This window comes from Schistocerca gregaria, chromosome 6, assembly GCF_023897955.1.
Source record: "Schistocerca gregaria isolate iqSchGreg1 chromosome 6, iqSchGreg1.2, whole genome shotgun sequence".
Classification (NCBI taxonomy): domain Eukaryota; kingdom Metazoa; phylum Arthropoda; class Insecta; order Orthoptera; family Acrididae; genus Schistocerca; species Schistocerca gregaria.
This window is the reverse complement of record NC_064925.1, coordinates 105,859,958-105,886,297: the sequence shown is the minus strand read 5'-3', so window position 1 is coordinate 105,886,297 and position 26,340 is coordinate 105,859,958. Positions and strand designations below refer to the sequence as shown.

Below are 26,340 nucleotides of genomic sequence, written 5' to 3'. Positions count from 1 at the left end.
AAACGTCACAGCAAAGGGCGCCGAAACAGTTGCATCAACATACAGTGTTCGTCCCCTCTGGCGGCAACGCAGGTGTGTCTTCTCTTATGAAAACGATCATAAAGATGCGGAATGGCATCCTGCGGTTGATTATTCCAAGCATTTTTGCGCCTTTAGTTGCAGGCCTGAAGTTCCTGCTTCATGGTGTCCCATTTGTATTAACCGGCGAGAGCTCTGGTGATCATGGTGGCCGGAGCGTTTATAGTACACAACGCAAACCACGCAGCGATGCAGCAACCGTATGACGATGCGCATTTTCTTGCTGAAAAAGCAAGATATTACAGTAGCACGGAGATAAAAAATGGGACTTAAGATCTGAGGTCATCAGTCCCATAGAAATACTTAACCTTAACTAACATAAGGACATGACACACATCCATGCCCGAGGCACGATTCGAACCTGCGACTGTAGCGGTCGTGCGGTTCCAGACTGAAGCTCCTAGAACCGCTCGGCCACTGCGGCCGGCAGCACGGGGATAACAGCGTGTGAAATGTGGCGGGCACTGCTTACTTTCCGCTGTAGGTACACCAGACGTGACGGCGAGCTGTAACGGACGCCACCCGTCAGCTTGAGCCTGGGATGGGACCTCTGTGTCTTGGCCAGTGCGCTCTAGAATAAGCAACTCACGAGCTCTACGCCATACACGTATATGTACATCGACCACATACAGGCACAACCTACTCTCGCCACTGAAAATAAAAGAATGCTATTCAGCTCTCCGCCAACGGCCTTGCCGCAGTGGTTACACCTGTTCCCGTCAGATCACCGAAGTTAAGCGCTGTCGGGCTGGGCTAGCCCTTGGATGAGTGACCTTACAGTATTCCGAGCGCTGTTGGCAAGCGGAGTGCCCTCAGCCCTTTGTGAGGCAAACTGAGGAGCTACTTGATTGAGAAGTAGCGGCTTCGCTCTCGTAAACTGAGATACGGCCAGAAGAGCGTTGTGCTGACCGCGTGCCCCTCCATATCCGCATCCAGTGACTCCTGTGGTCCGAGGATGACATGGCGGCCGGTCGGCACCGTTGGGCCTGCCAAGGCTTTTTCTGACGGAGAGAGTTATTCCACTCTCCAGTGAACTCAAGATACCTGAGTAGCCAGGCTTGGCGGTGTCGTGATGTCAGTGGTAGCCTGAGCAGAGGTACACGTGGTCTTAATCCTGCTGCAAGTAGATGGTTCCCACTGGTTCATGATGACGTAACAGGTAAAACTTGTGCCCAGATTTCATCGCTGGATGAGGTCTGGTCGGTTTCCACGGATGGCATAATGTTTCGATCCTGACATGCGTCTGTACTTCACGGATATCCAGAACCTGTTCTACCAGCACGAGAATGTTCCGCAGACCACTGTGAAGGGACAGATACATGCATTGTGCTCACTATGTGCAGTAATCCGTCGATACGTCCATCTGGCTTCCCACAGACCCACACTGCGATCGCGTTCAAATGTCTGAAGCAGTTGAACAGGGGAACGCACTCGTCGATGAGGCATGGCTGTACCCTAGAATGAACTTTGCAAGCACTGATCACCTCTAAACTCAGCTCAGTTAGTGCCAGCAGGGTCAAAACAGAAGGTGCACAGACAGGCCTCATGAGCGCCATCTGATCGCCGATGACCTTGACAAATCAATGACCGTGACAAATGAATCACTAACACTAAAATCCCTCAGTATGCACGTCGCAAAGATTTGACTGGAGAGTCGAATGGCGCAGTGGTGAGAGGAGGTTGTGTCTGTATGCGAGTAATGGACGTACGTGTGTATGGCCTGGATCTCGTGAGTTGCCTATTGCAGAGTGCATTGCCACGTCCCATCGCAGCTTCATGGAATGGGGAGCCAACCTTACAACTCACAGTCACATTTGGTGTACTTTCAAGTCAGCGGAACCAGTGCCTGGTATACCTCACAGGCTCCGGTGCCACTGAACACAGTCATTCAGTTTTTTTTTTTTTTTTTTTTTTTTTTTTTTTTTTTTTTTTTTTTTTTTTTTTTTTTTTTTTTTTTTTGCAGAGCTTGCCACCAGTCTTACTGTGGATTTGGTGCAGCCCTGGTAACGGGCCTGCAACAATCAATTTCTGAATAGCAACAAAAGGCACAAAATACTTGGAATAATCAACTACAGGCTGCCTTTCGGCGCCTTTATGATCGTCTTCGTGAGAGAGAAGACACGTCTGAGTTGCTGCCAGAGGGGAGAACACTGGATGTTGATGTGGCTGTTTCGGGGCCCTGTACTGTGACGTGTGTGTTTCATTTGGTCTGAATTTGTTATCATATACTCCTAGAATGGTGAACTACACGTCACCTCGTTTGTCATTTTACAGGCACCGGCTACTTTCTTTTTGAGTGACCCTAACACATATGAAGATAGACACGCATTGCAAATTCAACTTTACCCCCCACAGCTTTTACCACAAGGGCATTTAAAGTGTTACTTTTGTGCGAGGTAGAGTTCCACTAGTAATAACAACGGAGATATTAAACACAGAGATGCCTACGTAATAAAGCGAAAAATTGTGTATTTTCATGAGTTACGCAGCTTTAGAGACAGTGTTTATACAGACAGTACGCATTTCTGAAGCGCTGCAGTGGCCGCTTAATTTCCGCTTTTCGTTTCTTTTATTTCCGTCATTGCTTCTCCGATTTACAGATTAAACAGTAGGGCACCAAGACTGCATCTCCATCTTAGCCCTTTTTAATCGGAGCATTACAAGTGTACTAATCTCTCTTACAGTAATTTCATGGTCCTGTTCTATGTATACAATTTATTTCAATAACCAAAATTGTCGGATTTGGTTCACAGATACCGTGAGAATTTCTGGAAACCTGTTGTATTCAATATGAGTTACTTTATGTGGGTGGTTTTTGGAAATACGCCTTGCTTCTGTGAATCTGAGTTTCCGAAAAGCACTAGCATAGTGTGGAGCAATTAGTGCGGTGTACTCGCAAAAGTTTTTGCGCAATCTGCCACACTCTAAAGGACACGAAAATTTTCTTTTAGAGGTCGAGCTTTTTCGAGCCATAGAGGACATGTGGACGATACATATTTCGTATTTACTAACTGAGGAACGCAAGCTGAACTTCTGTGATACTTTCTTCTTTCTCTTCTGCCCTTTCAATACGTTTTCGTCCGTTCACTGTGTTTCGTTTACGTCTGCAGCTGTTGTGGGGGCTTCTAGCAAATTTGTGATTGTTAATTATTATTTCTGCGCTTTGGTCCGTCTTGAAAGATTTATTCTTGTATGCCAATTTCCTTTCGGTTTCCATGACTTCCTGTTAAACAATCATTTCGGTTTTTCGTCGATAAAGCTACTTTCTACGAACTATCCTTCTCTCAGTGGGGATAATAAGCATTAAAACAGCCAGGAACTTTGACAGAAGCTGATGAATAAATTAATTTAGTAAACCTTTCCACAGCCAATGAAGTAACTGCTGTGTTTGCAATACTGTGGCTTCTTCAGAGCATACCATGCTCGAGGCGATCGCGTTAAATCCTCCCTGGAGGCAACGATTTTAAAACCTGCATCGGTCTTCACGCTGTCCTGTCGGTTGGAGCGGGAGGGGCAAGGGAGAGGTAAAGGGGAGGTAGTTTCGCGCCTCGCTCGCAGTGGTACTGTGACACGGCGGAACGCAGCTCGTAAAACGAGACTCAGACAAATCCACTGACACACAATTGGCTCGATGCTGGGCCGTAAAAGGCAGCCGTGGCTGGGAGGGGAACCTTCACAAAACACAGAAATATGTTTTACGCCCCCACGGAGGACCAAGCCGCATAACGAACCCCTCCTGGCTCGCAGTTTATATCTCGTAATTTACTGCCGCATTGGCGTTTATACTCTTATCTGTTATTTATTATTCCGCTCATTTATTTTTATTCGTTTCGAAAGCGACGGTAAGAGAGGGAAGCTTCGTGAGAAGGCAGGATGAAATTCCTGGAGCCTGCCAGCACCGCTTGTTGCGTGCTCTCGGGCGTGAGAGGGTCGTCTTTTGTCTCAGGAAGGCAACGTACTTAGTTCGCATATAGGATGGATTACAAATGGAGGAAGATACCACGATATAATGGTTTTAGACTGAAACATGTCACTATTATATGAATGGATTGAGGCATGTTCTTATCTACTGAAAAATTATTCTGGCAAACCAATCTGTTCTCAATTTCTAAAAGATGTTATAGTGAGTATTACAGAATCTCCTGAAGACTGCCGCCCACTGAGGTAACTTAGCAACCACTTAGCCACTTAGCAATTCATGGCGCCAGTACTATAGATTTTCTGTCCTATTACGTTAGCGTGTTCAGTGACTCTCTGTTTGCTCTATTGGCGCCCCAATCACCACTGTCTTATTCTCACAGTCACTTACGCTGGTCCACGATTTAAAAAATGTAAATATGTGACACTGTTTGCTGCGATATCTCATGGAGTGAGACCAGCTACCTGTCGGAAAAGCTGTTCTCCTTCTGCGCATATTGGCCGCTTTCCTTTTGGGTATGTGAGAGTTGTGTTATATGTGTATTTGTAAAGTGTAGGTGAGCGCAATGGATGTGTGTATAGCGTAATGTTACGTTTATATCGTACAATAATGATGATGATGATGAGACAAGGCAAGGTATACAGCCTACTCCTTTAGAACAACACCAAGGGAGCCATGGAGGTTAATGTCCCCATATGACGAACGAATCACAATCAATAGTGCCACATACTCTCACTTCATGAAAGGTTTGGTGCAAAGGACTTTGGCGCAAAGACTGGTGATCAGGAAATTTGCACCACCACCTCTCCTGCCCTTGACTACCAAATACTTATAGTGAATTTTTCATTCGCCACGAGGATTCGAGCCGGTTTACCTCCGATTCGAGCGTGCACGGGTAGGCGTGCGTTAGCCACCACGGCAACGGTGGCGAAATATACGGTGGTGGCGGCATAATGGCTGTACACTCACCAACGAATGCCGGATCTCGAAGTTTATCCACCTGTGTTCCGCGAGAACTATGTCACCATTCTTCCAAGAATTCCCATTTAAGCTCTCGGAACATTTCAGTTGCAATTTCTTGTGGCCTAAACGGAACTGTTAGGATCATAGCGGACCGCCTCTGATTTAATTCGATGTCTGTTATTATGCCTACTTTGTAATGAGTCCAAACGCTGGAACAGTGCTCTAGAAATGGACGCAATAGCATCTTGCACGCTATTTCTTTCGTAGGTGCACTTCTGTTTCGCAAAAACCTTACTACAAATATCACTGATTTTAGTGAACGATCTACAATGGTGGCACAAGAGCATGGAAAAACCGCGACAAAACATTTCGTTAGATGAGTCCTGTAACAGACTATTTCCGACCTCTGACCGAGTTTACGTCCCAAGAGTGGAACACGGCGGGGATTCAGTGATGATTTGGAAAGCCAAATCCTGTTATTCCATGGACACTGTGCAGGGTCCCATTACTGCCAAAGATTATCTGACCATTTTGTCAGATCAGGTCAATTCCATGGTACAGTATTTGTTGCCAAATCGTGATGCTGTGTTCCAAGACTTTAGTGCCCTTGTTCACACAGGTCGCATCGTTCAGGAATAGTTTTTGGAGCACGAGAATGAATAGCCGCATCTCCCACCATGCTCACTAGATATTGGAAGTATCAGGTGAGCCTTTGTGGTCTACTTTGCAGACAAGGGTGTGTGATCACTATCCATTTCCAATATCGTTATCTAAACTTGCCATTATTTTGCAGAAAGAATGTTAGACATTTGCCCTGGAAAGCACACAGGACTTCTATTTATCCATTCCGAGACGTCTGGAAGCTGTTTTGAATGTCAGTGGTGTTAGGGATGATACTGTGTTACGTTTTTGGTGTTTCCATACTTTTGTCCAACCGCTGCCTACCGCTTTTTAGTTGTATCGCTAAATACTTAATGTTACTTAGTCAATGTAGTCACCATTTCTTTATCCTTCCCTCCAGATGAGAGTAAGCACAATCAGCTTATGTCTTTTAACGTGGCGATGTAATAGTGTGGATCTACAGTTACACTAACTTGAATATAAGAGCAAACTATTTTCAAATCAGTTACTGCATTACTGTGAGAGCTTAACCAGCTTCAGAAGACTGTGCGATTATCAAATGCAATCTTTTCGTCGAAAGTAATGTTCTGTCTTTTTCATAGGTCATTGCCGGTTTATTATTAATTGAGCATCGATACACCTGTTACATGTTGTTGTGTACTTCAAATGACCTCGTTTTTCCTTTAGTAGGCTGCAACGCTGCAGTTATTAGAACAAGGTCTATACGTCTCGCTCAGTCAGCTTATTTCGGTCTGTGTAGCAATTCGCAAGTGGCCAGTGTCTACATACAACTGAAAGAAATGCGCTGCTAGTTATGATTACATCTGCACCTGTACACAACGTATTACCAGCCCACGGATATACTGAAACTGATTTAGCAATAAATTATTAATTTTCGTTTCCAGTCATTTATGCAATGATGTTGGCATGTAGTCAAATAATGACTATGAATAAGACGCGAGCGAATAGCGCAATTGTTAACTCTCAGTCCACAAAGTCAAAGAACAGACTTCGATTCCCGCTACAAGGCAAAAAATGTTGCTTATTTAAATCAGCTGTGTCGTCCCGCGAAATGTGTAGATTAGATTAGATTAGTACTTGTTTCATAGATCATGAATACGACGCTTGGTAATGATGTGGAACGTGTCAGGTTAATAAAAGGTGTCTATACAAGATATTACATTACACAAAATATTACATGACACTTAACATTTGTGGTTGTTTGGGAAATTACCCACTTACTATATCCAAAAATTCATGTAATTAGTAGAAGGAGTTGCCATTAAGAAATTCTTTTAATTTCCTTTTAAATGCTATATGGCTATGTGTCAGACTTTTGATGCTATCAGGTAAGTGACCAAAGACTTATGTGGCAATATAATTTACCCTAGAATACACGCACGTGACCCTGTTGTCTACATTCGTCCCCGGGAGGGTAGAGTTTTCTCTCCTTCGTCTACCTGTGGGCTACGACCAGAGGTCTGGCTCGACTCGTCCACCGCTGAAACTCGGACACGGAGGGACCCCGCGCTGCCTCGGGGTAAAACGGTTGAACTGTAGCCCCGGCCCGCCACAGCCAGCCAGTCGGTACGGAAAGCCTCGCCTAATTCGTATCATTTCGGTAAACGCTTTCACTTTGCGACTGTCGACGGTAATTCCCACGTTGTTACCATAAGGCTTCGGGTTTCTTTCTTTCTTTTTTTTTTTTTTTGTCGCTGGTGTCGGCCGGTCTCTCCTGACGTGGACCTGACACGAAAATGGGAGACCGCCCCTACCTGGCCCGCTCGACAAAACACCTGGAAGCTAATTGGAATACGTTCGTCGCCTCCTCATATACTCCTCCTTTTTTTCCTACTTCTCCTCCGTTCCTCTTTTTCTACCCCTCTCCGTCTTCCCACAATTGCAACCCTGCGGCCAAAATAACAGCAATCTACTAAGTTCTTAATGGCTACGGTATCTCACGTCGAGAATCACAAAATGACACGCTTCCTCCCAGGAACCCTTCATTCCGCGTAGATATTCCAGACGGACGCGTACGGTTTTCCGAGACCATTGTCTCAATCTGCATCTAATTTAAATATTTCCGAGTCGAGCATTCCGCCCCGAAGCCGCGCGGCCGTTTAACGACGATTAACTGGGACGCGGACCGTGCCTCCGGGGCGTCCGAATTATATATCTTTTCTTTGTTTTTTCCTAAAAGGAAGGCGAACGGAAAACGCTCCCTTTTATCGCCGCGGGCTTACAGTTTCCCATAGCCTTCGGATTAGACAACAATAAGAGGAGCAATGGCGTATTCGCCGTAATCGGTAAAAGATTACAGCCCGGGGCGCGCGGATGTTGCGTCCACGCGAGACGCATCTGTGGTCAGTGGTGGCGTGCGGTACCAGGCCGTCACGCGATCGGACAGCCGCCAGCCACCGTCTACCGGGCACGGAGCCTGCCCTCTGGCTCTCTGCACCCACTGGCAGTGCCGGCGCCCTCTGACAGCTTCTGGAAGCTGCCTTCACGGCTTCATCTCAACCCAGTTCCCAGGCACAGGATGACAATTATTGAACTATACAGGGTGTTACAAAAAGGTACGGCCAAACTTTCAGGAAACATTCCTCACACACAAAGAAAGAAAATATGTTATGTGGACACGGGTCCGGAAACGCTTACTTTGCATGTTAGAGCTCATTTTATTACTTCTCTTCAAATCACATTAATCATGGAGTGGAAACACACAGCAACAGAACGTACCAGCGTGACTTCAAACACTTTGTTACAGGAAATGTTTAAAATGTCCTCCGTTGGCGAGGATACATGCATCCACCCTCCGTCGCATGGAATCCCTGATGCGCTGATGTAGCCCTGGAGAATGGCGTATTGTATCACAGCCGTCCACAATAAGAGCACGAAGAGTCTCTACATTTGGTACCGGGGTTGCGTAGACAAGAGCTTTCAAATGCCCCCATAAATGAAAGTCAAGAGGTTTGAGGTCAGGAGAGCGTGAAGGCCATGGAATTGGTCCGCCTCTACCAATCCATCGGTCACCGAATCTGTTGTTGAGAAGCGTACCAACACTTCGACTGAAATGTACAGGAGCTCCATCGTGCATGAACCACATGTTGTGTCGTACTTGTAAAGGTACATGTTCTAGCAGCACAGGTAGAGTATCCCGTATGATATCATGATAACGTGCTCCACTGAGCGTAGGTGGAAGAACATGGGGCCCAATCAAGACATCACCAACAATGCCTGCCCAAACGTTCACAGAAAATCTGTGTTGATGACGTGATTGCACATGCGGATTCTCGTCAGCACACACATGTTGTTTGTGAAAATTTACAATTTGATCACTTTGGAATGGAGCCTCATCCGTAAAGAGAACATTTGCACTGAAATGAGGATTGACACATTGTCGGATTAACCATTCGCAGAAGTGTACCAGTGGAGGCCAATCAGCTGCTGATAGTGCCTGCACACGCTGTACATGGTACGGAAACAACTGGTTCTCCCGAACACTTTCCGTACAGTGACTTGGTCAATGTTACCTTGTACAGCAGCAACTTCTCTGACGCTGACATTAGGGTTATCGTCAACTGCACGAAGAATTGCCTCGTCGATTGCACATGTCCTCATCGTTCTAGGTCTTCCCCAGTCGCGAGTCATAGGCTGGAATGTTCAGTGCTCCCTAAGATGCCGATCAATCGCTTCGAACGTCTTCCTGTCGGAACACCGTCGTTCTGGAAATCTGTCTCGATACAAACGTACCGCGCCACGGCTATTGCCCCGTGCTAATCCATGCATCAAATGGGCATCTGCCAACTCCGCATTTGTAAACATTGCACTGCCTGGAAAACCACGATCGTGATGAACACTAACCTGTTGATGCTACGTACTGATGTGCTTGGTGGTAGTACTGTAGAGCAATGAGTCGCATGTCAACACAAGCACCGAAGTCAACATTACCTTCCTTCAATTGGGCCAACTGGCGGTGAATCGAGGAAGTGCAGTACATACTAACGAAACTAAAATGAGTTCTAACATGGAAATTAAGCGTTTCCGGACACATGTCCACATAACATCTTTTCTTTATTTGTGTGTTAGGAATGTTTCCTTAAAGTTTGGCCGTACCTTTTTGTAACACCCTGTACATGAAAAAAAAAGAAGGGAAAGCAGAAAGATGGAAGGAGTATATAGATGGTTTATACAGGGATGATGTTCTTGAGGACAATATTATGGAAATGGAAGACGGTGTAGATGAAGATGAAATGGGAGATATGATACTGCGTGAAGAGTTTGACAGAGCACTGAAAGAGCACTGAAAGACCTAAGTCGAAACGAGGCCCCGGGAGTAGACAATATTCCATTAGAACTACTAACAGCCTTGGGAGAGCCAGTCCTGACAAAAACCATCTGGTGAGCAAGATGTATGAGACACGCGAAATACCCTCAGACTTCAAAAAGAATATAATAATTCCAATCCCAAAGAAAGCTGGTGTTGACAGATGTGAAAATTACCGAACTATCAGTTTAATAAGTCCACAGCTGCAAAATACTAACGCGAATTCTTTTTCATCTTACGAAAGTTTCTTTAAATTTCTTCATAGATTCTTCGCCGTCGAACTACCTTACGTTCCACAGTTCTTAACAGAAACTTGTGTTCTTGGCCTCCCACTTTCATTACTCTCACTTGCGCTCTGTAAATTGCATTTAGCCACTTCAAAAAAGTTGGACAGTTTGTATCTGTAGGCTATATCACTTCAATACCCCAGAACGAACCAGATGTGGGCTGTGGAGCAATCAGTAACTGTGTCATTGTTGCTGCAAAATATATATATTTCTTATTTATCTGCAGATAATCATGGAAGCTGTCACAGCGATCAGTTTTCATAAATCCATCTCGCAGTCGCATTTCTGTTTCGAAGCCGGTCTTGGCCTATATTACAACGATTCCCCAGAGCCCATATGCCAGATGGCGAGCGCTTTTGAAAAAGGGAAACATTTAGATTTACTGTCCGTGGGGAAAGGTCCGTTCGGGGGATGGAAAGGAAAGAAAGAGAAAAAAAAGTAAAATCCAATTTTCAATTTGATAAAGCTCTGAACTAAATATCCCAAGCGTAAACAGACGCGGGCGACTTGTCTTTTTATATTAGACCGGCCATCTTGCCCGCGGGCGGCTTTTGTGCCCCGGTTTATGAACTGTTGCGCCGTGTTTGGACGCCCCATTATATTAATTTTGACGATGATTTGATGTGACTCACTGAACAATGGAGGCGTCTTAACAAAAGATTCGGCAGCGGGCGCTCGTGTGTGCGGGAGGGATACGGCTCCTGAGGGTCGGGTGGGGTGGGGGTGGGGGGGAGCGAGGATAGGAGTAGGGGGGGCAGGCAGGAGGGGGGGGGGGTGATTGGAGGGGAACAGAGGCCCGCATTGTTGTCAGATGCATGTTTCAATTTCAAGAGTAAACACTCGCCGACAATGTTTAGCGGAGTTAGACTTGAGCGGCGCTCAGTGGCTTAGCACGCGGACGGCGCAGCACCTGATAGGAACGGGCTGCCTCGAGTCGCTCCCGTGTTCTTGCTGCTCTCAGCGCTTGCTACGAGCCCCGGCGCACGAGTCGCGTACACGCAGACGACTAGTGTAGAGAAACAGCTCGACAGCGGCTCAGCGTACGGCAACACGGCCTTGGTCAGTAACTCGACGGAGAAGTGACACAGGAGCCGAGTTCACGGAGGAAAATACTGTTCACAGACGTGATCAATAATAACTGATTCCAATAGGCATCGAATGTTACCATGTTACGACCACCTTCACAAGAACATAGCACGATCAGACTCTTGAAGCAACGTGAGATGTTGCTATGACAAATAGCGGAAGTCGCGATCGTCTTTGATTACTAAATCACATTTTATTCCTTTGGATGATAATTTCTTTAAAAGACAACATTTACTCACGCGAAGACATTTCTATTCTTTCGCAGAAAGGAAGGATGATCCTCACCCATAATTTCCTGAATTGAGACCCTAAAGGAAGTTACAATCTGTTGTGTCGGCAGAAGAGCCAACACCGTGTTACGCGTTTTAGCTGACGCAGGCTGGCGTGAAGAGAGAAGAACTATACTGACGTGAGGTCTGGAACATGACAAGGAATTAGAATTCAGAAAGCGGACGTCGTCAGTTTGACACTTAACTTTAATCCATTAATGATGAACGTCGCTCTTGACGGTACATGATTCACAATATTATCTGCTCAGAATACATGCTTGAAGATAGTAATTATAGTAACTGAATATGGCACCTTGCTAGGTCGTAGCAAATGACGTAGCTGAAGGCTATACTAAACTGTCGTCTCGGCAAATGAGAGTGTATGTAGTCAGTGAACTATCGCTAGCAACGTCGGCTGTTCAACTTGGTCGAGTGCTAGGGAGTCTCTAGACTAGACCTGCCGTGTGGCGGCGCTCGGTCTCAAATCGCTGATAGTGGCGACACGCGGGTCCGACGTATACTAACGGACCGCGGCCGATTTAAAGGCTACCACCTAGCAAGTGTGGTGTCTGGCGGTGACACCACACAATCCAATGCTTATCTCTATTTATAGCGAACAGACGGATGCCATGTCTTTTCGCTGTCTGTCGAACTTTCTCGTGTGACAAAATACCGTCAGATCGCTAATAACTAAGAGAGCCAACGGCTTAGCCATAATAGTAACACCGGTTCCCGTCAGATCACCGAAATTAAGCGCTGTCGGGGTGGTCTAGCACTTGGATGGGTGACCATCCGGTCTGCCGAGCGCTGTTGGCAAGTGGGGTGTACTCAATCCTTGTGAGGCAAACTGAGGAACTACGTGATTGAAAAGTAGCGGCTGCGGTCTCGTAAACTGACACGGCCGGGAGAGCGGTGTGCTGACCACATGCCCCTCCATATACGCGTCTAGTGACATCTATGGCTGAGGATGACACGGCGGCCGGTCGCTACCGTTGGGGCTTCCAAGGCCTGTTCGGCCGTAGTTTACTTTATTAACTAAGAGACTAACAATGCATAGACAATGGCTGAGCCCGTCATGTCCGTGCGTGTATGTCGCCCAGCATTTCTTTCGCTTGTGGCGTCATCGAAGCAGTATGTTTGACAGTTACAAAGTAATTTTGCGTAAAGTTACAAATTGGTATGAAGTGGAAACGAGTTGAGTTATGGCATTGATTCGGGTCAATGTGAAGAGTCTGTGGAGCAGTAATAGGACCCAAAGTGAGTTTCTAAAAATATTCACTGGAATATGAGCGAAAATCGGTACTAAATTGAAAATTACAAAATAATAAAAGACGTGTCATATGATTCGTAAATATGCTCGGGATTATAGAAAACGCAAGTCACGGTAAAGCTCGCAGTGCAGTGAATCCAAACAGCCCAAAATGTCCAGTGCCGAGCGAATGCGAGAGATACGGCAGCTTCGAAAATGAATTAACAACGCAAAGCGATTTCGCAGATGGACAACCGGGCACACAGCGGCCAGCGAATGTCGGCTAGTGTCATTTATCGATTCCGAAACCTTTATCCTACTCTGTATAACCTTTATATTAAAGAGACTGATAAATAAATTAAAAATTAATACCATACGTTTACAACGATTTTGTCTCGACGGTTTCACGAAAAATCTATGCCGCGGACACGAAAAGCATAGGCACAGTTTCTTTTTTCTTTCGATCAGTTGTTTGTTTTGATGAGAGCTGCCACGACTTCCTCTTGAGTGCCAAGCTCATTATCACAGAATAGCACTTGCACGTATTCCAGTCTCTGTCTTCTCCTACATTGTTCCCTGATGTCTTAACACATGTCTTATCATCCTGTCCCTTCTTCTTATCGGTGTATTCGATTCGTTTCCATCTTCGCCGATCCTGAGGAGAACTTCCTCATTCCTTATCGTATCAGTTCACCTACTATTCAACTCCTTGCTATAAAACGCTACGAATCCTTTCTTTTCTGCTTTTATACTGTCCACGACTACTACCACACAGTACTGTGCCCCAACCGTACGTTTTCATTAAGTCCTTCCTCGGATGAAGGCCGACGTTTGATATAAGCAGATTTCCCTTGGTATTTGCAACTGCTAATCTGTTTTCTATATCCTGTTAGCTTCGTCCGTCGTGTATTATTTTGCTTCCGAGGTAATACAATTCCTTAACTTCGCCTTCTTCGTGGTCCTCAGTTTCGATGTTAAGTTTATCACTATTGTACTTCTCATTACCTTGATCTTCCTTCCGTTTACTCTCTTCCATATTCTGTCCTCATCAGTTTGTTCATTCCATTCAACAGGTCTTGTAATTGTCCTGCTCTTTCACTGACTGTGCGACTGGTCCCGGCGGAGGATCGAGTCCTCCCTCGGGTATTGGTGTATGTGTTTGTCCTTAGGATAATTTAGGTTAAGTAGTGTGTAAGCTTAGGGACTGATGACCTTAGCAGTTAAGTCCCGTAAGATTTCACACATATTTGAACATTTTTTTCTGTCACTGAGGATAGGAAGGTCATCAGCGAATCCTTTCACCCTGAATTTTATTCTCACTCTTCCATGTTCGCTTTTTCGATGTACAGATTGAACAGTTAACGGCTAGGGTTCAAAGAAATTGGTTCAAATGGCTCTGAGCTCTATGCGACTTAACTTCTGAGGTCATCAGTCGCCTAGAACTTAGAACTAATTAATACTGACTAACCGTAGGACATCACAGACATCCAGGCCCGAGGCAGGATTCGAACCTGCGACCGTAGCGGTCGTTCGGCTCCCGACTGTAGCGCCTAGAACCGGACGGCCACTCCGGCCGGCAACGGCTAGGGACTAGAGCCCCATCCTACATACTTTTTAATCCGAGAACTCCATTCTTGGTTTCCTAATCTAATTGTTCCTTCTTGGTTATTGCATCTTTTCCTATAGCTTACTCCTGTTTTTCTCAGAGTTTCGAACAACTTGCACAATGAGAGCGCCTTGATTTCTCTCAAGTCTTTCTTCCACTATCAACTGCAACTCCAGAACTGCCTCTACGGTGTCCTTATCCTTCCGAAAGCCAAACTAAACAGATTCACTTAGATGGTATCAACATAAACACAAAATATTACGCTACTGGATTTCCGAGAAGAAATTTATCGTATTCGACGGACGGAGTTACAGTAGGACCGGCACCAGATTTAGGTACCACCTCTCATGAAATACGTGCCGTGGACGGCGGAACACGGAACGCACGCTGCGAAAACAGAAAGACACGCAGCGGGCGATCAGGCAACCCAGGAAGTCGACGGCAGGTGAAGTACCACGAATATATTAGGTCCTAACGCACGGCACGACCAACCGTTATTAATGGCTCGATAATTGGGATGATTAATTACCACGCGGACAAACGGGCGAGTGAATGGACGGAATAAAGCGGATAAAAAAGAAATAGAGTCGAGAGTGTAATAGATAAATGAAGAAGTTAACAAATTAATTCACAGGCGAGCACGCGTTTGAATATGTATTCCGCGGCGGCGCGGCCTGTGTCGCGATGGCATCTACCGCCGCCCGCCGTGTAATTGTGCCGCCGCGATCCGACTGTCCCGAAATAAAACTACACGCGGGAGGTTCTTGCAGATGGCATCGCGGCAGCTCCTCTGCCGCCATCGCAGGCTACCGACGTCTCGTATCTGACACGCCAGCTGCAGCTACTGTCGGTCGGGCCGCGTCCGGAAGGCCGTCCGATGCACGACTGACGTGCGTCGTAAACGTAGCTACGGACGTCGTATCTGTCTGCTTCTAAGTGTTCCTGCTTTCTGTCATCGTTCTCACTTTTGATTTAGTACCGTTCTCTTCGTCTTCCTATCTCGTACTAGTCTCTCAGTACAGCTGCTCTGTCGATTGACTCCACTGTGCTTCAGTGGGTATGTCCCTATTGGAGAAACTATGCCTTCTTTTTCCTCCACCTTCTGAACCGACTTCCCCACCAACAGTTTAACGCGGATCCCCAACTGCGGCGTAGTTTGTCATTTTTTACGTTAACAAGGTGTGTGAAAGAGTGTAAGATGTTGGAGTTCTGAGAAAAACACGAGTAAGCGACAGGGAAGGAAAGATAATATACGAGGGCTGTTCAGTAAAAAAAATCACTCCGTCGTCAGGCCACTAGTGGCCTCCGGAACCATCCGACCGCCGTGTCATCCTCACCTCACCTGGATAGCATATCAGTTCATATATGAGTGAAACGAGATCCATCCTCTTCCTTTGCGCTAGCCTCAGAAACGTTTCGTGTTACTCTACAATAACGTTTGTTGTCGTTAATAGAGATTCCATATATTTAATAAATATCTTTGGCCGCAAGTTACTAACTTCCTGACTGCTCCCCCAGTTCCTCCAAGCAGTCATCTAAATTGCGATGAAGAAATCCCCTTACACTCCCAGGATGCGAACTGGTACCTCCCAGAACGAATACCGAAGTGACTTTATCCAGGCAGGTGATTCTCTCGACCTGTATTTCAAACTTGGTTCCAAAAATAAATTCGTTTTTGAGAACTGGTTAGGAGTTTAATTCTACGTCTTGGCGACTGGTTCGCCTCATGTGTGAGGCTTTGGTTACATATTCTCAGAAGCCCTTTCCTACTCGATAGGCGCATAGCGTCGTCAGCAACCCATCGCCGGACCACGTAGACAGTCAGAGTGGCTGTCTCGCATATTTGTGGACGTGGCGGTGAGCGAGTCGTAACTAATTGAAAAGTCCACGTGGCGCTGGCGAGGTGCGACTGAGCGCGGCCAACTTTACGTCACCGGGGGCGGACTCTGGGCGACCGGGCCGTAATCGCGGGAACGCGCAATTTATATATAACCTTAAATATAGTAAAAAGTCGGCCCGGCCGTAAACGCGTGTTATGACAGCCGTAATGGAGATGTTTTACGAGCGGGCCCGCCGCCGCCTTACATTGTAGCGTAATTGGTATCATTCCGGTGGGGGCAGCAGGGGGTCGGGCGGCCTCTTTCTACGACTGCTGCCTCTGACGTCACGCCGCCACCTGCCGGGAGGCCGGAGACAAAAAACGAGCGCGCCGAAGTACCACGCGATTACACCCCGCGTTTCCATTTATCTCCGCGGTAATTTTTAGGACTCCTTTGTACCACTTGGGAGAGAAAGGAGTAATGAAGTGGTGACGTGAATAGCGACGAACAGGACATCAGGTCTGTTTAGAGGTTAAAGGCTGAACCGCCCGCTACCGAGCCGTGTCGCTCGCTACACAAAAGTCATGCGGCGAGCGCAGCAACGGTCTTATCCATCTTCCTCATTTGCAGCTCCTTGTATTGGCCGTGTCTGCAGTTAAAAGTTTTGGTATTTGAGGTCCGCCAGTTAGGCAAAACACCGTTTTTCTCAGTACCCAAACACGTTTCGGCACCACTGTGCCATCAGCAGTGGATTTTCGTTTTTATTTATTCTGCAATGTGAACATTTTTGTTACATCGTTATAAAATTATGCGCATTTTTAGTTCAATCAACATATTGCTTCTCTTTGTAAATACCTTTACATTTGGCGAGAAAGAATTTTCTGGACCACTTTTGTATTAATATTACAGGTAGCTTGTCATCAGCAACCAAACGATGTTGATCAGTTTAACCTATCTTCTAGAGTGTAATTTAGTTTTTTTCCGAATTGACTTAAGTTTTCGTGTGGAAAGCACTTCCATTCTCCACATCTCGTTCTTTTTCTGACCGGTTGTCCGTTAGCTTCCCAACATAAACACTGTAAGCAAATAACGCTTTTGTTTATCACATCATCCAATACCTGTCTCATATGTTTCTTCATCGCCAGTTCTTGATACCACTGCGCTGCATACAGTTCCTATATCAGTATTCTGTTCTTCCAATCTGTACAGACATTTTTCAAGGTCTTCAAAAGAGTAACTATAGTCCAACAAACACTGGTTTCATGCAGCCCTCCGTGCTACTCTACCCTGAGAAAGCCTGTTCGTTTCCGAGTAACTACTGCATCCTACAACCTTCTCAATCTGCTTAGTGTATTCGTCTCTCGGTTTCCTCTACAATTCTTACCTCCCACACTCCCCTCCAGTACCAAACTGATGATCCCTTGATTTCTCAGAGTGTGTCCTATCAACCGATTCTTTGTTTTGGTCAAGTTGTGCCACAAATTTCTTTCCTGCCCAATTCTATTCAGTACTTTCTCGTTATTTACCCATCTAATCTTCATCATTCTTCTCTAGCACCACAATTCAAAAGCTTCTATTCTCTTCTTGTCCTACCTGTTTATTATAAATATTTCAATTCCATACATCGCTACATTCGACACATATACATTCAGAAAAGACTTCCTAACACTTAAGCTTATATTCGACGTCAATAAATTACTATTCTTCAGAAACGCTTTTCTTGCCATTGCCAGAGCATATTTTTACATCCTCTCCACTTCAGAAATCATCATTTCTTTTGCTGCCCAACTAGCAAACGTCGTCTACTATTTGAAATGCCTCGTTTCCGAATCTAATTTCCTCAGATCACTTCATTTAATTCGACTACATTTGCTTATGTTGACGTTCATCTTAAATCCTCCTTTCAATACGATGTGCATTCCGTTCAACTGCTGTTCCAAGTCCTTTGCTTGTACTATCATCCTCAGACATCCAATATCAAGGCTACATGCGACCATTGCAATCGAACACATTAAATTAATTGTCCTGTAGTCTTTGTATTCTTTGGTGTTCCATTTCTTTCGTAAAGGCGGCTCAACAGGTTACTTTCTCTTCTTCTTCTTTTTTTTCCCTTCCTAATTCTGATGATGACCTCACTGTTATTTGACTGCTTTCGCTCGACAGAACCGAGCTCGCAAACTCCCTACTAGAAAACAGGCATGGTAAGAATCGGTCAGTTGCCACCAGCTTTGTAGAGGAGGATGACCAGAGCGAAGCACGGAGTCCGGCTGTCCAGACGCGGGGCAAGAACAAAGCGAGAGCCACGCCGCGCGGCTAATGATGGGTTGTCCCTGTCTGTCTCAGTGGGAGAAACCACGCCCACCGCCGGGCCAGCGCGCAGCCACAAAAAGCAGTGCATAGCTGAGCGGGAGCACCTGCTTAGCTTAGCCCTGAGTGATACTGCGCCCCCGCAGGTAGCACGCCGCTTAGTCCGGGGTCAATCGTAAATGTCCCGCCTACCAAGTTATCGCGCGTGACGAAACCGAGGGGGATGCGAAAAAAACCGAACCTCGCCTGGGCTACTACCGTAAAACTGCGAGAGGTGCGCCGGTCGCTGTCTGGAATTTATCCGGCCTTTTTCCGATCACGTAAAGCTTCTTGTAGTACCTGCGTAATCCGAGCTTAAGAGGAAAACCACACACGAAGGAAGTTGATATAGTGTAATTCGTAACGAACTGTAACGTAGTGACTATTTATTTTCGAATTTTTAGTACTTTCAATAGCGACATTTTATAAAGCTGCCATGTTGCTAACGAGATTACACCGCCCTGAACGAACTCTATCATTTTTTTTTTTCATCATAAAAACTTTTGATGACGAAGGACTACTTCAGAATTTCCCATGGGTGTTGTTTTCCCCAACCTTCGCACACACCTTTGTCATACCAACATGGTGTCAAAAGGAACCATGTACATTTTTATTTATGTTTCCATTAGTCAGAATCAGAAACTGATTTGAGCAGTGGTAACTGTGATCATCAAATTACTGAAAAGGCACTTGCACATTACTCGTGAACATCCGAATGACGAAAATATAAGCATTAATTTGATACAGTCTAATAACAGCACAACGCCAGATGCAGACTTTAACTAGGAATAATATTTGCAGATTGAAATACGAACTTGGGTAGTGGTTCTGCTTCATACGAAGTATGAATACGTGAAACAATACAACGGGTACATTGGACGATCATCTTCTGCTCTCCTTTGAGGCAAACAAACCTTTGACCATTCGTCATACCCGGTCAACGTCTAGTGTTAGTCTTATCTGGTATGGGTCCCACACAGCCGAGCAATATTTTAAGAAGGAAGGCACAAGTGATTTGTAAACAGTCTCCTTTGTAGACTGACTATACTTCCCCAGAATCCTGGCAATTAACTGAAGTCTGCTGAAGAACGGAGAGATCAAACATGATACAAGGCGCAGTCAAGTGTAAACGGAACATCCGACACAACAGGCCATGGAGTGGTTCCATTCCAAAGTAATCAACACACGCATTAAGACATTTATCACACTGGAGGACGAGACGACCAATTCCCGTTTGGCAGAACCGCACCCTCTCTTGCACTTCCTCGTACGACTGAAACCGACATTCAAGTATGTTTATCGTCAGGTTGTCAAAGATGTGAAAATCACACGGTGGAAGATCCGGGCTGTATGGAGGAAACTGCAGTGCTTCCCAACCAAATGGCTGAGGAGTAGCCTTCACCCGATTGGCAGTGTGGGTGCGGGAGTTATCGTGCAACAACATGCATCTTCTGCTCGTTGAGTTTCGCGAGCGTGGAACCATAACAACGTGCAGTGCTATGAAGACACTCTGGAGAAATTGTGACGCGTCGCAAAGTCAAAACGCCCTGGAATGCTGTAGGACGGAATCGTCCTATTGCACGATAACGACCCCTCCCCCCCACGCGTACACACAATGCCAATGAAACAAGGTTACTCTTCAGCGATTTGGTTGGGAAGCCTGCAGCACCCTCCGTACAGGCCGGATCTTTCACTGTGTCATGTTCACATCTTTGGCGACGTGAAGAAAGAGCGACGTGGCGGTCGGTTTTAGTCGGACAAGGAAGTGTGAGAGTGGGGGCGGTTGTGGATCTGTCAGCGGCTGATTGCATTCGACGAAACAGGAATAGATTGCCTCTTCTCCCAGTGGGAAAATTGTCTTACCGCGTGTGGTGATTGCTTTTGAATGGAATGATTCCACGGTACCGTTGTGCCAGGTGTTTGATTTCCATTTGAATGCTTCCCCCCCCCCCCCTCCTCATACGTGATTTATACAGTGCATCACACATTCCTTGGTCGTAGGTAGTTGTACAAGAGACAGGGATCCTCCATTATCTCAGGACGACAATTGCAATACAGCGACTGAAATCGCGCTGCAGCTAGTAAACAGCAGTTGAAATGGCTAAAGAGGTCGTTGTATTTGGAGAGCTGCAGTTTTTATTCTAAACATCAAAATAAGCAGTTTATGGTGACCGACGAACAAGCTGAAGATATGAGCAACGAATGGCCAGCGATTCCGATGGGGGGTTAGTCCCATACGAACAATAAACAGTATAAGCTACGGGCGAATCGTAACTGATAGCGGCTAGTGACAGCACAACTCGGTACCTTCAAAGCGCCGTACCCGCTGAGAGGATGGCGTAAATTAGGAGACGGGACGCAGCCTTTTCCCCACTAATATATAAATTCATTACACGTATTTCCCCGTGGATAATCGAAACCAATACGTATTCAAGAGGGCACGAGCGATGTTCACACACGTAACGCTCAAACGTGAAACACGTATAAGGTCGTTAAAAGCGGACCTCTAATTTATGGTCGGTCACGTAAAGCTCGCGCTCTAAAGTCAGTGAAAATATTTTAAAAGAAAACCATAAAAGTCACCGCACCTGTAGGCCTCATAATTCGGTCGAAAATTAGACTTTTGATTAATGCTGCGTCCCGGCACTTTCAACACAAGAGCATATTCGAATGGAACTAATAAAATACTTGTGCTACGGCTGCTGCGACTCGGTGTCGCCGGATGCCGATCAAGACAGCAGTTTATCCGGCGGTTAATGTTGTACAAAAAAACAGCATCTAATTCTCTATGACAGATAACAACCTCCTCAACGGCTGGTGATGTACTGAATAGAAAAAAAAGTTCGTTAGTCATTGTTGATCCACACGCAAATATAGAGCATTGAGTGCGAAATTTCACTACTGCCGTAATTATAGTACGCCAGTGTCTGAAACGTTAATCTCTTCGTCTGAAAAAATACTCATTTCCATTCTGTAGATCCGCATAAAAAGCAAGACCACAAAGGAAACAATATAGAACACAGAGCGAAAGCAGTCATCCAAGAAGTGGTTAGAAACAGTGTAGCATATACTAGAATATACAACGATGAACATCAAGTATGATAATGAAAATACATTCAGTAACATCAGAACAAAACATTGGTATCGAATTATTAATATACCTCAGACTAGCAGCCACCAGTCGGAACAGATGAAATGTTTTGAAAGCTGACCGAACGGTCTTAAGGAATAACTAAAATAAATAAATGCGTGGCCTATTCTTCCAGTTGTGGGTAACAAATCAAGAAGAATCGTATGGAAACGGTATTGTGTGACTTAACTGTGAGCGTTCTATGTTACTGCGAACGAGGGTGTAATGAACACGCAAAGAAAAGCGTGTTGAGGCAGTATTGCCGTAGACGAGTGTGGAAATGCAAGAAAGAGATGGCAGTAATGCGTTGCTGGTACATACCCTCTTTCTACGGAATTAGGCGAAAGCGGTGGCCGATGTTAATGTTTCCATTGGACTGTGAATGTCCTTCAAAGCTGTCACTCCACTCCATCGGGACGTTTGGGATTTGGCTCTGAACGATGGCGTTCAGTCTCGGCTTCGCCTGCTCTGCTACCTTGTTCGGCGGGTCGTAAACTTCACTATTGTTTGTTCCGAGTGTCGGGGACATAATCATCACGATTTATTGATTTTATAACGGAGGTGGGGTGGGAAGCGATTTAGAGGCGAGCTGCTAGATTGTTCGAACAACACGTCAGTGTTACGGAGATGTTCCCTAGAGGGAAGACAACGTTCTTTTCGAGAAAAACCATTGAGAAAATTTAGAGAACCGGCATTTGAAGCTGACTGCTGAACGATTCTATTCCCACCAATATAAATCGCGCGTAAGGACATCGAAGACAAGATACGCGAAATTAGAGCTCATAGAGAGGTGTACAGACAGTCGTTTTTCCCCCGCTCTGTTTGCGAGTATAACAGGAAGGTAAATGGCAAGTAGTGGCATAGCATACCCTCCGGCACGCACCGTACGGTGGCTTACGAAATATCGATGTAGATGTAGATATAGATGTAAAGAATGTAAAGAGAGTTAGATTTTTTTTATGTTTATATGCAAACTGAAGCAAAATTGAAAATTCGACCACGGCCAGGATTCGAACCCGTGTCTCCTGTTCACTAGGCAGATGTGCTAACTCTGGAACCATATAGTTTCAATTGATTAAAGCACCTGTGCCGGAGTTTCTGGCAGGATCCCCAATTTCATTCGAGGCTGAGGTGCTATTCAACACAGTTGGACAGCCTCTGCAATGCTGTTCGAGTATAAGGGGAATACCGAGTAGGCTGTGATGCGAATGGGAATTTGAATTGAGGAGGCAGGCATGGTAGAGTAGTCCGTGCAGCTGTGCAAAGCCACTGTGCCAGGATGGCGTAGTGTCAGCGCTTTTGTCTGCTGAGCGGGAGACCCGAGTTCGAATAGCTCGAATCCCGACATTGGTACAAAGTTCCATTCGTCGTTTCACTCTGCATATACACATCATAGAGGTTAGAGACTTGCAAAGTTCTCTTGATCCTTGTAGTTTCATTTGACTCAGTTTTTCGTCGTATTGTTCAATACTGGTTGAGCAGTCTACTTCTTCGCAGGAAGGGAAAGGGAGTAGGCGGAAATTTTCTCGACAAAATATGCCACTCTGTTGTGATGAGCCGGCCGCGGTGGTCTCGCGGTTCTAGGAGCGCAGTCCGGAACTGTGCGACTGCTACGGTTGCAGGTTCGAATCCTGCCTCGGGCATGGATGTGTGTGATGTCCTTAGGTTAGTTAGGTTTAAGTAGTTCTAAGTTCTAGGGGAATGATGACCTCAGATGTTACGTGCCATAGTGCTCAGAGCCATTTGAACCTTTTTTTTGTGATGAAACCCGACCGCAATAACAAGCCGACTGTACTGTACAGCCTCATAGACAGATGAGTTTACGCCGAAATGGGTCATTCCTCTCAGTGATGAGTAACCAGCATCAGTTTTTACTGGCACTTGCGTAAATTTTGCTTCTTATTTTAATTCACACAGGCGACACGGCCTATCCTGTGATGACTGCATAGCTGTCTACAACAATAAACTAAGTCATTTCTAGTTCATCGGAAGTAAACATTTCGTATTAGCGCCTTTATTTTGGAACAAGGGGACAGTCATTTCTGAAGAGGTTCAAATGGCTCTGAGCACTATGGGACTTAACTGCAGAGGTCATCAGTCTCCTAGAACTTAGAACTACTTAAACCTAACTAACCTAAGGAAATCACACACATCCATGCTCGAGGCAGGATTCGAACCTTCGACCGCAGCGGTCGCGCGGTTCCACACTGTAACGACTTGAACCGCTCGGCCACTACGGCCGGCTTCCGAAGAGGTAAACGATAAACGCCGTCTCTGCGATTAACTGAGTTCAGACAGTAAGATGATGCGATCTTGACCTCGTAAGTGCCAATCATTTTCTACTATACAGCAAAAGTATTTCTAGATTTTGTCCCTTTTTTACTGCCCGAACGCCAAGTTGGCGACGTGTCTACATACACAGCGACATTATATTTTATGAAGAATAAAATTAAAGGGCAGTTCAGTCAAATTACAGTTAAAGGTGTACAATTAAGCACCATTGAAGTTAATACGTCGCAATTCTATTACTGTGTTATTGTATATTTCAGGTTGGTGATATAATTTGAGTCGTTCACGTGTCTAGTATAACCAAATTGTTTAAATTGAGTGCGCAAGTTATACTCACACCTGGCCAGTTTTTATTACAACTACACAGCCGACATCGGATGTGAGTAAACAGCAACAAGTCACGTATCCTCACTGCCTCGCGAAACGCAGTATTTCGACGCTCTCGCGCGATACTTGTAATTGATTTGAGCGGACGGCTGACACGGCCCCTGCGCTGTGTGCGCAGTTTGCTGTACAAATTGGGATGCGGTGGCCACAGAACTGGCGCACGGATTGACAAACAGCGTGGGTGCGCCGAGGGGGGCGCATTGTAGACTGGGGCAACCTAACTGGCGCAATCAGGCAGGAAACGTTCAAATAACCACCCGCTTTTAATGGCCGCCTTCCTTCCCTGTTACCGCGCTCGCGGCGCTGCGATGTGCACTTTGCTGTCCCCTTTCTGCGCGGCGGGGCAGACCGTGAAACAATAGCGTCGCACCTAATTTAACTGTCTTGTATACCGAACCGTACTGCCGTTCTACTCTTAGTTGTGTGCTTGCCAGTACTGAATACATTCTGCGAGTCGAATCTCAGGTTTCCATGAGTAGGTGACTCGTATCTTGTGGACGATCCTAGTAGCTCGGCAGCTGAACACTGACCGGGAGCTCTTGGGATCGATTCCCAGAGACCACACACCCTTCTTCACACTGCGTTGCGCACTTGAAACAAAGCACACACTAAACCGATTTGCCTAATGTTAGCGTAGCTATTGGAAACAAAGGCGGAGGTCACGGGGGAGGGATTTTGAAAGATGAAGAGGGAGGAAGGGGGAGGAGGTGAAGGACGGTGGTGTAAAAGACAGAGAGAGAGAGAGAGAGAGAGAGAGAGAGAGAGAGAGAGAGAGGGAGAGAGAGAGAGAGAGAGAGAGGGAGGGAGGGAAACGGTGTTACTGGCGCTCAAGCCAGCGAAGGGACGTCAAAGCGAAGTTGCTTTCCATCTTGTGCAGTTCCGCAATGTAGGGGAATCTACGGTGACATAACAGAGGTCACTGAATACTTCTTAATATCATATCGGACCTCCTTCTGCCTGGCTTAGTACAGCATTTCGAAGTGGCATCGACTCAGCAAATCATTGCAAGTCTCTTGCCGAAACATTGAGTCTTGCTCCTCTATAGACATCCATAATTGCGAAAGTGTTAGTGGTACAGGGTTTTGCGCACGAACTGACGCCTCGACTATGTACCATAAATGTTCGATGGGATTCATGCCGGGCGATCTGGGTGGCCAATACGCACGAATTGCCTAGAATATTCTTCAAACCACTGACATCGTTGTTTAGGTACATGAAGTCCATGAATGGCTGCAAATGGACTGCAGGTGGCCGAACAAACCATTACCGACGGTCACGAGCCCAGAAGAGGCACTGCTAGCGATGTCGTGCAATCAGCAAAGGCACTAGCGTTAGTCAAAAAATGGCTCTAAGCTCTATGGGACTTGACACCTGAGGTCATCAGTCCCCTAGACTTAGAACTACTTAAACCTAACTAACCTAAGGACGTCACACACATCCATGCCCGGGGCAGGATTCGAACCTGCGACCGTAGCAGCGGCGTGGTTCCCGACTGAAGCGCCTAGAACCGCTCGGCCACCGCGGCCGGCTAATAGCGTTAGTCGTCTGTTGTCATAGCCCAGCAACGCCAAATTTCGCCGTACTATCCTAAACGATACGTTCGTCTTACGTATCGCTATCCCGTTTTTGTTACCTCAGTGTATAACAGTTCGTAACAAGTTCAAATGGTTCAAATGGCTCTGAGCACTATGGGACTTAAAATCTGTGGTCATCAGTCCCCTAGAACTTAGAACTACTTAAACCTAACTAACATAAGGACATCACACAACACCCAGCCATCACGACGCAGAGAAAATCGTAACAAGTCTTCGGACTATTATTCATACACAGTAGGCTACACTGCAAAACTCTGGTACGTCTTGCACGTTAAACAGTTAACTGGAATTTCTTACTAATGCCTGTGACACATTTTAGAGAACTGGAAATTATGATCCTCCTGGTATGTTAGTCCTCCGAGACACAG

General features: G+C 45.9%; 1 protein-coding gene and 1 pseudogene across 8 annotated transcripts in view; one reads left to right on the top strand and one right to left on the bottom strand.

Annotated features, from left to right (window-relative positions):
* LOC126279103 (dachshund homolog 1-like) overlaps positions 1 to 26,340 on the bottom strand; it is an 854,344-nt gene that overhangs the window by 459,649 nt on the left and 368,355 nt on the right. The gene's annotated exons all lie outside the window — the stretch shown is intronic.
* LOC126279291 (5S ribosomal RNA) lies at positions 761 to 878 on the top strand (annotated as a pseudogene).